The 15,763-nt window shown below is 47.4% G+C and overlaps 1 protein-coding gene across 1 annotated transcript in view; it reads left to right on the top strand.

Annotated features, from left to right (window-relative positions):
• The window catches only part of MROH1 (maestro heat like repeat family member 1), a 1,237,492-nt gene that overhangs the window by 958,890 nt on the left and 262,839 nt on the right, over window positions 1–15,763 (top strand). The gene's annotated exons all lie outside the window — the stretch shown is intronic.

Genomic DNA, 15,763 nt, shown 5'->3' with positions numbered 1-15,763 from the left:
TTATCTGTGGGACTGAGCAGTCAGACATACACTAAGGTACGAGTGTAAAGCTTTTCAACTGGATCAAAATAATTGAAGAAGAAACAAGACAGTGAAGAAATTCAACACCAATTTATAAGAATAGATTAGATTTGTTTATATTTGTAGACACCAAAACAAAAAAGATCCACCGGAAGAGTCCTCAGATACAGCATTTACAAGGTGTGGTGTATCACAGCTTTTTACTCATCCGCGAACAAGCATTGGCAAATTGAACAACTTTTTCAATTTCATGAGTTTTTCAAGAAACATTTTAGGCAGGTTGTAATATGGTTACTTAGAGTTACTTAGGCAACTAACGCCAACAGGGAGCCAGTCAAGGGGACCTGCAAGTTCCACATTAACCGTTAACTCGATGAGAAAAGCAGTCCCCAGTCCAGTGTCCGTGTTGGTGGCTCTTTCTGTTTACTTCTGTGTGTAGTGGACCTGATGCAAGGGACACAGGAGGTAACACCTCTCCACCATGCAGGCTTCTATTGTATTCTTTCCTGGGTTTCTTCTGCACATCTTCCCTGAAGGAGAGAAGCTGCCTCCGGGACATACCGTGTGCATCCTTAAACGGGAATAGGAGACTTTGAGCAACAAATTGGCAACTTTTTAAAAGTTGCATACAGCAACAAGTTATATTAATGTCGAGTTGGTCATCAAGCTGGGCTTAATGTAGTTGTTTGATACTTTACAGTACCTGCTTTAGTAGTCTCAGTCAGAATTTAGCAGGGCTTAGGTAACAGCCTGTAACTCTACACTCTTCTGTGGGGCTACTTGCCTTTTCCACAGTAAAAATATCAATTTCAGGTTTTTAATACACCACACTTTGCCTAACGGTTCGATATGCCTACCTTAGAGATTACTTACATATTTTAAACATGGAGGTATGGGCTTTGCCAATGCTTTACATGACAAAGTCGATACAGCAGTTTAAAACTGCCCTTCAGTTCTGCAGTGGCAGACAGGAAGCTGTGATTCTACTTTCACACCCTTGGTGGCACAGCTAGTGCTGCAGTCCCAGGGTTGACCCTCTAACTCTAACAGGCCTTAGTAACCTGGGTACCATATACTAGGGGCTTACAAATAGGTTAGCTTATGCCAATTGGGTATCATTCAATCAAACATACACATTTTAAGGTCAGGTCAGGGCAATGGCACTGAAGTCTTGTTAGTAGGCCTCAGAACAGAACACTCCAAGTCGAAAACCAGCAGCATTTGTTTAAAACTTGGGGGTGAACATACAGAGGCATTTTCTTACAGGCTCTAATTCCTTGAGTTCAATTTATAATTTCCTTTCCCCTTGTATTTCCTCAGGACAAAAATACATATTCTGGAAACATGTTCCACATCACTAGTCTATAGTCATCAGCCAGCAAGAAATCATTGCAAGAATTATATTGAGTCTGGTAAGTTTTCCACTCTACACTGCAAGTACAGAAAAGAGTTGGAGCATGGTGCAACTCAAAAGCGTAATCCGATTCCATCCCTCTTGTTCAGTACTATGAGCATAGGGTAATAACACATGAAGACGCTCAGCACTGCTTCCATGTTGGGTCTTGAGGGAAGCTGGCCCAGTGTATAGTGGACACCTATGGTGGGTCCAGACATCCCCCTAATTAGATAGTGTTAAATAGCGTAGACAGCCAGGGCTCTCTAAGATAGCTGTGGTGAGCAGCCAAGACTTAATTAGGAGGCATGTGACGCACTTGCAATGCCATAGTAGTCACACAGTAACTTATCACAGATGAAAGGAACCACACAGTGTGGGAAAAATAAAGGCACTTTATTACAGGCACACCAAACTAGGTTACCATTGGCATACCTCCCTTTGGACTCTGTGCACACTATATCTCATTTTGATATAGTATATACAGAGCCAGCTTCCTACACTACCACACTCATTTTTTGACTAACTACGACATTTTTGTCTAATTCGTTTTTTACGAGGTTTGGTTAACGATGAGGGATGTCCTGTAGGACAGGATTCAAGCTTGTGACTCCGTTAACCTCATGATGTCAGTGACAGATCCGCACCTCGTGTGCCTCTGGTGTCTGGAGGGCGACCATGACCCAAAGTCATGCTCAGTGTGTCAGGCCATGAACCTGAAAGCTTTGAGGGGGCGGTCCCTAAAGCTCATGGCTGCCTGACACTCAACTCCATGTCAAGTCATCTGGACATTTGGGTAAGAAGAAGTAGTCAAAGAAGGCCAAGCGTTCTTCGACTTTGCCCTGTCGCTCGCACGATGCGACGTGGAAAGAGTGTTGACGGTCTAGGCCTCCGTCTTCAGAGCCTCTGTCTGGGTCCGCTCCGTACCTCCCTGACTTTCCTGGAGCCGGTGCTACCCCTGCCCAACTTAAAGAATTTTATGAGGCCATGTGCCTCATATTTGGGCAGACTGACCCACCCTTGTGCCTTTGGGCTCAGGGGGGTCAATGAGGGCCCCCTTGGGTTCCAAGTCGACAGCTTAGGCTCCGACTCCAGAGGGCACCTCAGGATCCGCTTCTGGATCTGTCTTGACGCTGCCCGAGCCAATGTGTCCTGCCCCCGGCATGGGGTCAGACATCGACACTTCCGACTTATACTCGACAACCGGGACTGGAACTACATTGCTCAACGCCGATTCCATTTTCCATGGGCTCTTCTGGGCCCAGGGTTGATCCTGACCCCTATTGCTATATGTATGGATACGGGGATCGTGTGGAGGGGTCGCTGGACCCTTTATAATACCATCTTGACCCTGACATGGACTGGGTACAGGATTTAGGTGATGCCAGTGGGTTGGACACCTCCCCTGACTTTGGCATCCTTTCTCCCCCTACCGTGGCTAGGGAGGAGGGAGCGTCATATTCTATGTTGGTTAGAAGGGCTGCTGAGGTTTTGGACCTTGAGCTTCCTTCTGTGGAGGTCAGGACTAACCTCCTGACTGAAGTGCTTCAGCATGGGTCATCCAACTTGGAACCCCTCCTTCCCTTCAATTAAGCACTTATGGAAGTCCTATTGGGGACTTAGTCCAAACCCAGCACAGGGACTCCTGTGAATAGAAAGGTTGCCCGCCGCCACCGGCCTGCCCCGACTGATGTGAAATTCCTGCCCCAACTCCCTACGCCTGAGAGACTTGTCATCCAGGTTTCATCATCCTCTGCTGCATTCCCTACTGCTCCCCCGGACAGGGAATCAAAAAGACTGGACTCCTTGGGGAAGAAGATGTTTTCTTCTGCTAGTCAAACGCTGCAGTCCGTGAACAGGGCATGCCTTTTGTGCCGCTATTACCATACTTTCTGAGATACGGTCGCACACGTGCTGTGCTGCCTCGAGTTCCGGAGGAGGCCGGACTGTTGTCTCCCAAGCCGTGACAAATGGGACAGATGCAGCCAAGTTCATGATACCTTGTGTACTGGATACGACTGACTCACTGGGCAGATCAGTTACATTGACAGTGAGATTGAGATGTGACGTATGGCTTTTCGGACGATGCCCGGCAATCTTTGATGCACATGCCCTTTGATGGCACCAGTCTCTTCGGAGACAAGGCTGACTCAATGCGCGAGCGCTTTAAGGATTCCTGGGCTATGGCTCAGCCCTTGGCCTCACAGCTGCTCCTAGTCTCCATCAGTCTGCCTCTCGCTCCTTTCGTGGCTATGGAAGGTGCACCCAACCGTGTTCCTTTCCACCTGGCCACCGAACCGCGCATGCTATACAGCCCCTGCGCAGACGTGGGATCCAACGAGCTTGGGGATCAGTATCAGTGAGTCAGCAGGCCACCCAGTCCACCACCGCCCCCTCCTCTGTCTCCAAACCTTCCTAGTTTGTCTGAACATCCAGGACCTGTTGACGGCAGGATTCACCTTCACTTGGGAATCCATTTTCATGGACAGGTGGGTTTTACAGCGTTCCACCATCATTGGATCATCTATCGGGGATTACATGGCACTTCTCCGCTAGGGGGTCAAGGCTCTCCAGGTTAAGGGAGCCATAGAGAGGGTCCCTACGCCAGAAGTAGGTCGTGGTTGTTATTCCCGCTACTTTCTGATGCTCAAAAAGGACGAGGGCCTTCACCCTTTCTGAGACATCCGGACCCTCAATCTCTTCCTCAAAAAGTTGTTCAAGATGCTAACCCTAGCTCAGGTCATTTCCGCCCTGGAGACTGGATGGTAGCGTTGGACTTACAGGACGCCTACTTTCACATTCCCATCCTCCTGGCCATCAGGCATTACTTAAGATTTGTAGTAGGTCACGAGCACTTCATTCTGCTCCCCTTTGGCCTTACCAGCGCCCCTTGGGTGTTCACAGAAATGATGGTAGTGGTTGCAGCTCATTTGCGCAGGTTAGGGGTTCCAGTCTTCCCCTATCTTAACAACTGGCTGTTGATGGCGGACACGCCCCAGAAAGTTGTCTCCCACCTCCAGACTATGACGATCTTCCTGCATTCGCTGGGGTTCCCTATCAACTTGCTGAAGTCATACCAGACTCACTCTCAGACACTCCCTTTCATCTGAGCTGTTCTGAACACAATGCAGTTTTGGGCCTATCCTCCCAAAAAGTGAGTCCAGGATATTCAGGCTGTTACTGATGTTTCAGCCTCTATCCTGGATTTTGGTGAGAATGACTCTGAGGCTGCTGGACCTCATGGCCTCCTGCATCCTGCTAGTACAACATGCCAGATGGCATATGTGGGCTCTGCAGTGGGACCTGAAGTTCCAGTGGGCGCAGCATCGGGGGAATCTCTCCGACATGGTTCAAATCTTGGAGGGAACTGCGAAAGACCTGCAGTGGTGGTTGTCGAATCCAGATTGGGTCAATGGCAGATCCCTCTCCCTTCCCCAACCAGATCTCATAGTAGTGACAGATGCATCACTCTTGGGATGGGGCGGCCACATGGGAGAGGTGGAGATCAGAGGCCTCTGGTCTTTGGCGGAGTCCAGGCTCCACATCAACCTTTTTGAGCTCCGGGCGATCCCACTTGCATTGAAAGCATTTCTTTCCTCTCTCAAAGGGAAAGTAGTGCAGGTGTTCACCGACAACACCACCGCCATGTGGTATTGCAACAAGCAGGACGGAGTGGGGTTGTGGACCCTTTGTCAAGAGGCTCTTCGCTTCTGGACATAGCTGGAACGCTGACGAACAGCCATCGATGTGTAGTTGATCACGAATGGCGTCTCCATCCGGAGGTGGCGCAAGGTCTCTTTCAGCAGTGGGGAGAGCCTTGGTTAGATCCGTTCACCTCCACAGGGAATGCTCAATGTCAGCAGTTTTGCGCGTTGGAGTTTCCAAGGCGGCACTCGATTGGCAACGCTTTTCGTCACAAGTGGAACTTAGGCCTTCTGTACGCCTTCCCGCCAATACCACTTCTGCCCAGAGTTCTGAAGATCATCAGGCAAGACTGGTCCCAAGTAATCTTGGTAGCTCCGGACTGGGCACGAAGAGTCTGGTATCCCGAGCTCTTGAGCATGGCCATTGATCCTCTGATCAGACTGCCCCTTCCGGAGGCAGTTGCAGCAGCAGGGGACGGTTATCCACCTGAACCTGTCCAGTCTCCACCTCCTTGCATGGAGATTGAGCGGCGACAGTTGACGGCTTTTGACCTTCCACCCGAAGTCTGTAATGTCATCTTGGCAGCCAGGTGTCCCTCCACCAAAACGGTATGCGCCTGTCTTTGGAAGAAATTTGTGGCATGGTGTATCAACAGATTTGTTGATCACCTCTCTCAGAGGTTCTCCTCTCTTTTTTTCTCTCTGTTTCCCAGGAGGGCGCTGCTCTGGGCACCCTCAAGATTTATTTGTCTGCCTTCTTACGGCTAGCAGACCAACCTTCTCTCTTCAAATGTCCCATTGTTGGGTGGTTTCTTAAAGGGCTCACTATATGTTTCCTCCCGTCCCATTCATCATGCCCCATTGGGATTTGAACTTGGTCTTCACATACCTCTTGTGCCCCTTTGGAGCCGCTCCACAACTGTCCTTCATGGCTCTTAACCTTTAAAACAGCTTACTTGATAGCCATTACCTCTGCTTGCAGAGTATGTGAGCTTTAGGCACTTTCTTAGAAGCCATCATTCCTAGCAGTGCATACTGACAAAATGGTGCTTTGTACCAGGGCTTCCTTTCTTCCCTAAGTGGTAACACCTTTTCACTTAGGCCAGTTGTAGGGAAATGGCTCCTTGTTGCAGTTATCCCCCCACTTTTTGTCTGATATTGATGCTGACTTGACAGTTTGTCCTGGGACCCTGCTAACCAGGCCCCAGCACCAGTGTTTTTTCACTAAAAATGCACCATTGTTTCCACAATTGGCACACCCCCGGCACACAGATAAGTCCCTTGTAAAAGGTACCAGTGGTACCAAGGGACCTGTGTCCAGGGAAGGTCCCTAAGGGCTGCAGCATGTGTTCTGCCACCCTAAGGGACCCCTCACCTAACACATGCACACTGCCATTGCAGATTGTGTGTGTTGGTGGGGAGAAAATGGCAAAGTCGATATGGCATCCCCCTCAGCGTACCATGCACACAAAACACTGCCTGAGGCATAGGTAAGTGACCCCTCTAGCAGGCCTTAGAAGCCCTAAGGCTGGGTTCACTATACCACAGGTGAGGGCTTAGCTGCATGAGCAACATGCCCCTACATCCAAGCTGCAAAGGCTGTGTGCATGTGCTTGGTGAGGGGTCCCCTAGGTTGGCATAATACATGCTTGCAGCCCTTGGGGACCTTCCCTGTCCACAGGGCCCTTGATACCATAGGTACCTTTAACATGGGACTTATCTGGGTGTCAGGGGTGCGTCAATTGTGCAAACAAAGGTACATAAACTGGTGCTGGGGTCTGGTTATCAGGATCCCAGCACACTCTCAATCAAAGTTGGCATCCATATCAGGCAAAAAGTGGGGGTCACATGCCAACAAGGGCACTTTGCTACAATTTGCCAATGCTTGTTCACGGTTAAGTGAAAAGTTATGATTTACTGTTTCTTTACAAATTAATATCTCCGGAACACTCCAGTGGATCTATTTAATTTTGGTGTCTATAAATTCATTAAAATACTGTTTATTTTTATGAGTTGGTGTCTGAGTTTTTGAGAGTTGTGTTTTTTTCATCACTTGCTTTTACGCTGTTCAAATGCCTTATACTTCTTTCTTTGTGAAAGTCTGATTGCTTAGAGTCACAGCTACACAGGGGTAAGCTAAGGTTTAACAAACAAAACCTAACTGGTCCTAAATGGTATTAGTAGTGTATTACATGGTGAGGTCACACAGCCATACCAAATAAAACGCCCCATTTCCTCACAGGCGTCATTACATCTTTTGAAATGCTGTGGAGTTGAAAGTCAAGAAGGGGTTAAGAGTGATTCTGGTGAAAACCAATGCACCTTTTCACTATGTGACCAGTGGACAGGGATAAATAAAGGGCTGGCAGAGTCATAGCTCAATTGAGCAATGCTGCACAGAGGGAATGAGGGAAGAGGCAGCCTGCAAACGTAAGAGAGATTTTAAAAGATGATCTGAAACAGGTCATATTTCAAGCCCTGAGTTGTGTGACCTTGGTGAGAAGAAAGGAACGTGAGACAATTAAGAAGGTTACTCCAGTATTGGAAATTTTCAAGGATTCACATGCTTGAATCATTCCCTGTCGTCGAGATGGGAGTCCCTGGTACCTTTGGAAAGTAGTGTCAAAATAGGTCTAAATCTAAAGGCCGTAGGCCCCTTAGTTTAGTATTCTGTCAGTCATTTTGAGAAAAGGACTACATTTGAGAGTCCCCCAATCAGGCGACACCAACCTTTAGAAGCCTGCTGAGAGAATCCCCAGTTCTTCAGATTTTCTCTCGTACGTTGTGTTAGGGAGTCTCCACTGAGCTCTGCTCAGCTTTCCTCTGTTTTCTGGATATTCAGAACATTTTGGCTCATTTCATCTGGGTTCTAAAGGTTTTTTTTGCCTTTAGTTCTTACTTATACACCTTCTCAGACGACTTGTCACCATGTCTGACAAGTAGAAGAAGAGTGTATTCAGACCCTGTAAAGCCTGTGTTAAAAAGAGGTTACATTCTGAGAACCAACATCAACATTGTGTCTACTGCCTCTACCTGGACCACTTAGCAAAGGATTGCAAGGTATGTCGTACCTTTTCCTCCAAACTCTGAAGGACCGAGAAGGCGGGCTGTTAACTTAGCTGCAGAAACTTAAAACTAGAGAACACCCCGTTTCTGATTCTGACACTGAGGACTCCTCTTCCTCTTCTAGAAGGTCACATAAAAGAGAGAGATCACCTTGTAGAAGACCTTCCTCAGAACAGCCAAGGAAGGCCTACGAAATGACTGCTTCAGGGTCTTATGAAGGCCTCAGCCCTTCCTCAGCTCATACCAGCTATCAGTCATCCAAGGACAAAAATGAACCAGAAAGGGCTAACAAATCTTCATCAGAGCCTCCTAAATCACCTCTTAATGAGTCACATGCATTCAAGTAGCCTTCCTCCGCTCTGCCCATCGACAGGCCATCTACGAGGACCCTACTGTCGATGACGGCTTCTTCGTCGATGGCACCAATGACTTTTTTCTCACCCTTGACAACAGCATTGGTACCACCGACTACGACATCGTTGACGAAAACTTAAACATCACAGCCATCTTTGAAGGTAACGGTGATCATTCGAAGTCAGTCTCATTTCCGACAACAACGTCATCAATGGTGGCCTCAACCACGAAGTCATCAGCAATAAAAAAATGTTTTATCTCTTCTCTATCATTGACCACGGTCACTTCACTGATGACTAGTACACCTGCTATAGTGTCAACGAGTGAAAAAAGGAAGAAAAAGATAAATTAAACCCGGAGCATACTTCCCCAAGTAGGATACATCCACTGGAACTAGCCCACCTGTTGGAGGGAGATGAGAATTCTGATGATGAGGGACCCTATGGAATAGCACATAGTCCCTCTCAACTGAATGTAAAATATCAGGATGATGAGAAAGAATAGTACGAGGACTATGATCCACAAGGATTCACAGCTCAGAGGAGCCATATGAAGAGGGAATGTTCTATATGCCAAGCTCCCTAATTTCTGACTTACAAGTCATGTTGGCGGATTATAGGAAAGATTCCCACCCACTGCTGAAACTGTGCCTCAGTCATTACACCAACAAGATCACCAGTGCCTCAACTGACTACCCCACTACAGAGGCCTACATCCTTACCTTGGCTACTATTCATACACCTTCTACAGTCCTATTGCAGGACACGGACACCTCAGGAGAAGAACATGAGGAAGATGAGCTACAAGAGGATCACAAAGATTGGGATGATTATATTCTCCCAACTCCATCATCTCCTTCGCCCATGAAAGTGGACTGTCCTCCAGAGGGCATCGGGAATTTCACAATTTGCTTGAAACGGCTGCCAAAAGGTTTGCACTTCCATTACTGTCCAAGAAAATGGGTTGTTTTTTGTACGACTTCAAGGAGCCGTTTCAGAAGTCTGTGTGCTCCATGCTTGTAGTCAGTCATAAATGGGAGGAAGGATTGAAAGTCCTGCAGAATCCAGCAACCGTCATGGATGTACTCCCGCATCCGGACAAAAAGTATTAGGTGCCAGAGGATGTCCCGGCCTGGTTACTTGGTCACCCTCATCCAGATTCGGTGATAGCAAAGAAACCCAAAGGCGATCCAAAAACCCTTCCACACCAATTACAGCACCTTCTGACAAGGAAAGGAGACAGTTAGATAACATTGGCAAGCGATTCTCCTCAATGTCACGTCTATCTATAATAGCTGCCAGTTCTCATGCTGTCTTAGGAAGATAAGGACAGGCAACTATGGGCGGACATCGCCCCATATATTGACCAGCTACCAGAGGACACTAAGCTGGAAGCAAGGAAATTATACAGTAAGGAGAGCACACATCATCAGCAACTATTGACTGCATGTTAGAAATGCGGTGTCTATTTGGCAGAGGTATACACCCTTGTCCAAATAGGGACCACAATCCAGTCAGAGTAAGTCACAACACAATCCAAATTATCCAGTGCCCACCCTCTGGTAGCTTGGCACTGAGCAGTCAGGCTTAACTTAGTAGGCAATGTGTAAAGTATTTGTGCAATAAATCATATAGTTAAAACACCACCAAAACACACCACAGTGGTTTAGAAAAATAGATAAAATTTATCTGAATAAAATAAGGTAAAAACAACAAAAATCCAATAAGCTCAATTTGAAATATCACTTTTAAAAGAGTCTTAATTCTTAGAAATTAACAGTTGTTTATTTGTTACACCCAGTACCTGGGATGCGTCAAAAATAACGACGCAGGGAGATCGCTGAGGAGGTGATGTGTGGAAAAATAAGGTGTTGCGTTGGATTTTCCGGCGCCGCATAGATGATGCGTTGTTTCTTTCCATGCTGCAAGGGTTTGCATAGGTTTCGGTACGCAGTCTTGGCCCTTCACTGTGATGCAGGGATATTTTGAAGCCCAGGGACAATGCGTTGCAAATGCTTAACATCCTAGAAGAAGCAGGCACTGCGTCGATCCGGTAGGTGAAGAGTCAAATTTTCCATCGCAAAGCAGGCGCTGCGTCAAATTTCCAGATGAGAAGTCAGTGCTGTGTCGTCCTGTTCGGGTGTGCAGAGATTTCTCAACTACGATGTAGGCTTTGTGCCAGTTTCTGCAGCCGTTGCGTCCATTTTTGATGCACAAGGAGTTTCTTGAAGAAGTGAAGTCTTTGTTTGCCCTAAGACTTCAGAAACAGGAGTCAAGCTCAATCCGAGCCCTTGGACAGCACTTTTGGGGAAGGCAGTCCTTCCAGCAAAGTCAGAGGCCAGCAGGGTGGCAGAGCAGCAGTCCTTCACAGTAAAACAGTCCAGATGAGCCCTTTGGGCAGCCAGGATGCTCCTCTGACAAAGTTCAGGTGTAGATCCGGAGGTGTCTTGAGTTGGTAGGGGTCAGAGACCCAGTTTACATATCCAAAAATGCCTTTGAAGGGGGGAAGGGGATTTCAACGAGTGGTTTTGTAGTGCACATGTCCCCCTTTCAGCCCAGTCCTATCTGCAAGGGTCCCTGTAAGTGGTTATCAGTCTTTTGTGTGAGGGCAGGCTACTGGCCTTTGAAATGCAGGTGTCAGGCCCTCCACCCTTCCAGCCCAGGAAGACCCATTCAGTATGCAGACGAATGCAGATGTGACTGAGTGTCCTGTATTTGTGGTTGTCTGGGTGAAATGAACAAGGGAGATGTCAACCAGCACAGACCAGACGTTGACTGGAGACAGGCTGTAAGGCACAGATGGTTTTAAGTGCAGAGAAATGCTCCCTTTATAAAAGTTGCATTTCTAAAATAGTAATATAAAATCCAACCTCACCAATAAGCAGGATTTTCAATTACAATTCTGGCCATACTAAATATGACCTGTTTACCCCTTTCAGATCAGAATCGATCACTCAAAAAGTGTAGGAGGACAGTCCTACTGCTAGTCTATGAAAGGTTCAGGCCTCACAGTAGTGGAAAACAAATTTAGGAGTTTTTCACATCCAGGACATATAAAAAAAACACACATGTACATGTCTTGCCTTTGGCTTACCTAGCACCCTGCCTTGTGGGTTACTAGGGCCTACCTTAGGGGTGACTTAAATGTAGAAAAAGGAGAGTTTAAGGCTTGGCAAGTACTTTTAAGTGCAAAGTCGAAGTGGCAGTGAAACTGCACACAAAGGCCTTGCAATGTCAGGCCTGAGACATGGTTAAGGGGCTTCTTATGTGGATGCTGCCAATCTGTCAATCAGTGCTGTCGGCCCACTAGAAGAATTTAATTTACAGGCTCTGTAGTGAATTCTTTTTTTTATAACTGTTTTTATTGCGTTTATAATGCAGAACCAACTAAAACAATACAGTGCATAGTAATATGAGATATCACAGATATCTTCTCTGATGACAGAGTACTTACAAAGTCAGAAATGTGTGTCATCAGCAGCCGAAGCAGTGATGTTTCCCCTCAGCCCCCCCCAACTTGTTAGTACTCTTATGAAACCAATTCATATGCAAATTATGAGTACCAGAGTTCAACATTGCCACAGTTGTTTTTCGCCATCATATCATGCATATGCAATCCCATTAGTCAATCATCAGCATCTGAGCTCTGCTCGGAGCTTATTAGTCTGTGACAGTGAAAGCTCCAATAAGTTTCCCCATGCAATCAAATTGGTTAGTGCTCCCTCATCCCTGCGTGTTATCCGTATATGTTGTTCCTCCCTGGCTCCTCATTCCAGGTTATCTTGCATCCATCAATCAACGGGTGGGCTCCTAGCGCTCGTTCAGCCTATGGCCACCCTGCGCTAGTCAGTTTTGCTAGTCTGTATGGGATTTTCCTTCCCTGTGGTCGCTTTACCACTCCTAAGAGGCATGTCAACGGTGTTGCTTCTAGACCCAAACCTGTGACCTCCTCAACCTTCCCAGTCACCTCCCTCCAAAACTGCTTCACCTCCCTACAGGACCAAGCCAGATGTAGAAAGGAGGCACCCAACTTGCTACATCTGGGGCACCCAGCTTCCCTAGTTGGGTCAAGCTTGTTGAGTCAATCAGGCGTAATATAAGTACGGTGTACAAAATTGAAATGTAGGAGCTTAAATCTATTATTACAGGAGACTGCGCACCAGGGACAAGGCCGTAGCCTAATCAGTGTTGTCCACTGGATTCCCCAGCTCCCAAGCTCTCCACCCCACACAAACTGCACCTGGTGATCCTCCCGAAGAGCTCTATAAAACAAGGTAATTAAAAGATTCCCATCAGCCCGTTCAACACCTTCGAATACAGCGGGCGGCCGGGAAATCACACTAGATCTCCCGCACCACACCCTCCACCTTGGCATATTGCAGGAAGTGGCCCGGTCCCAAACCAAACGTGTTACATGCTTCCTGAACGGATATAAACTCCCCACTGGGGAATACATCCCCCACTACAAGACATTCCCCGCTCTCCAGCTTTCCATAGACATGAAATTATCAATATCACGGAAGGGAGCCAAGTCCCATAGCTTAAGTTCCCTATCAAAGGGAGCATGACGAAGCACCTTCTTAACAGCCTGCTCGCAGATCCATGCAGTATTTCTAACCAGGTAAGGGACAGCTGTTTCCGACTGACCACCTTTCATCAGTATGTGTACTAGCGTGTTATTGCCCATCATTCCTTCAAATAGTCGCTTCTCCCAGTTACCTGACTCAGTCATACACTTTCCAGCATGTTGTAAGTGCGCTGCGTAGTAATATAGCCTAATATTAGGGATAGCCAAACCCGTCCTCTAAATCCCTCTGCAGTTTGGACAGCGCCACTCTACTGTGGCGCCCGACCCACACCAATAACATCAGCAAACTATCCAAACGATTTACGGGAACAAAGAATTGTGTACCAGGTATAGACACCATGGAGGAAACACCATCTTTGCTACAGCTGCTCTTCCCATTACAGAGAGAGGCAGCCTGTTCCAGAACGATACTGAGCGCTCATGGCCTGTCACTACTCTTTCCACATTACATGTCTCAAGTACCACTGCATTGTGGGTAACCCATATGCCTAAGTATCTGAAACTCTCCAGTTCCCACCAGAGCCCCACTACTGGTAAGTCCTCCAGTTGTTTACCACAAAGCATCCCTAGAGGAAACAGGAGTGTCTTATTCGTATTTACCTTAAGTCCTGATACAGCCCCGAATTCATCCAACAACATGGGCACCAAAATACCCGGCGATCAAAGGTATACCAAAGCATCATCTGCGTATTACTAAATGATGTGGGTATTATGTCCCACTTGAATGCCCCAGGGGGGGCAACTCCTCACATAGCTATACTTCCAGTGGTTCCACCGCTAAAGCAAAAAGGAGCCGTGAAAGTGGACACCCCTGTCTGGTTCCCCTGCCAACCACCCAGGACTCCGATAGTTCCCCTCCCACACAAACTCGTACTGTGGGTGCAGTATAAAGCAAGCAAACCCACACACAGAATTGGGGGCCAAACCCCATTCCCTGCAGTACCGCCATGAGATAGCCCCCACTCCACCATATCAAAGGCCTTTTCTATGTCTAATGACAGTGACACCACGTTGTCCTCCACACCCATGGTTTCATGCAAGACACGTGCCAAACAACGTAGATTAAAAGTTGTGTTACGGCCAGGTATAAAACCGCATTAGTCTTCATGCACTAAGGATCTTAACATCACAATTCAACATTGTGAGCGGCCGATAGGAAGAGGGGTCACTCGAATCACCCCCAGGCTTGAGCATCAGACAAACAGTGCCCTGGCGCAAGGACTCCGGCAGGACGCCCCATACTCGGGCTTCCTCAAACACTGCCAATAATTTCTCTTGCAGAAGGGGGGAGTATGTTTGGTAAAGCTTGACCGGGAACCCCAGAGTCTTAGATTTAGACAACGCCTCCACCGATACACCCACTTACTCTACAGTTATCTCAGCATCCAAGTCTCTTATACTCTCAAGGTCCAGCTGTGGGAGCCGGCAGCGCTGCAGAAACTCTCCCAGATACTCGTCTGGCACCAATGGGCCAGCGCATGACACTGTTTGCAAATGTGCCGTCAGTACTTTAAGACATCCCTACGATTGGTAACCTGCAGCATTTCAGATATGTAGAATGGGGGGAGATTCCACTTCACGCTTTAGGATCCACACCAGCAACCTGCCGGATTTGTCACTCTCCCTGAGTAACCGCTGTCTGTATGATCTAAATGTTAGCTTATCCAGTGTCTCCCAACATATAATAACTTCCTTATACAATCGGAGCTGATCTCTTTCTGCCTCCCTCGTTAGAAGGGTCTGGTATTGTATATCCGCCAGTTTCCCCTCCCATTTTTGGAGATCCTGCTCCAATTATCTGCACACCCCACAAGTTGTACCCATGCACTCCCCTCTCAGAACTGCCTTCATTGCCTCCAACTCAGTCACTCTGATGGCCGTGGTACCCCAATTCATGTCTATGTAGTCCTTAATTGCAGTTGCCATTTTTTCACGACACGCATCGTCTGTCAGAAAATTGGGGGGCATGTGCCAGCTACGTGTCACCCTGCCATCTGAACCCCATTCCAGCTGCATCAATATTGGGGTGTGATCAGATAAAAACCTCCTCAAATGTGTTATATCCAACACTTGCGAGCAATTCAGGCCATCTAGGAGGAATCGGTCCAAGCGACTATACATGTTGTGCGTCTTAGAGTGACATGTATATTCTCTACCCTCCGGGTGCAGTGCCCTCCACCCGTCCCATAATTCTAAATTATGCATTACAACTGTGAGGGATCTCGTCATCAATGGTTTAGTACCCTGTCTAGAAGGGTGACGATCATTCACACCGTCCAATATGCAATTGTAGTCCACAGCCCACACAATAGTAGAACCCACCCCAACCCCCAGCACCTCAGCTACATTATCGTAGAAGCAATGCTCACCTGTGTTGGGTGCATAAGTATTGAGTATAGTAAGGAAGGCACTCTCTAACGTACCCTGTAGGAGTATATATCTCCCCTCAACATCAGCTTTGCTGTAAACATGCGTAAATAGAACCCCTGGCGCAACCCATATTGCTACTCCCCTGGCATAAGAGAAAAAGGACGAGGAGAACAATTGGCCCTGCCATTTCTTAGTCCGCTTTTAAGATTCCTCCTCCATCATGCGTTTCCTGTAAACAGGCCATTTGAATCTTGTGCCGCCGCAGGAAAGAATGTACTCTATGATGCGCTGTGTAGTCTTTCAGCCCCCTGACGTTCCATGTCAGCAT

Source organism: Pleurodeles waltl, chromosome 2_2, assembly GCF_031143425.1.
Source record: "Pleurodeles waltl isolate 20211129_DDA chromosome 2_2, aPleWal1.hap1.20221129, whole genome shotgun sequence".
Taxonomy (NCBI): domain Eukaryota; kingdom Metazoa; phylum Chordata; class Amphibia; order Caudata; family Salamandridae; genus Pleurodeles; species Pleurodeles waltl.
The sequence above is the reverse complement of the archived record's forward strand: the minus strand, read 5'-3'. Positions and strand labels throughout refer to the sequence as shown.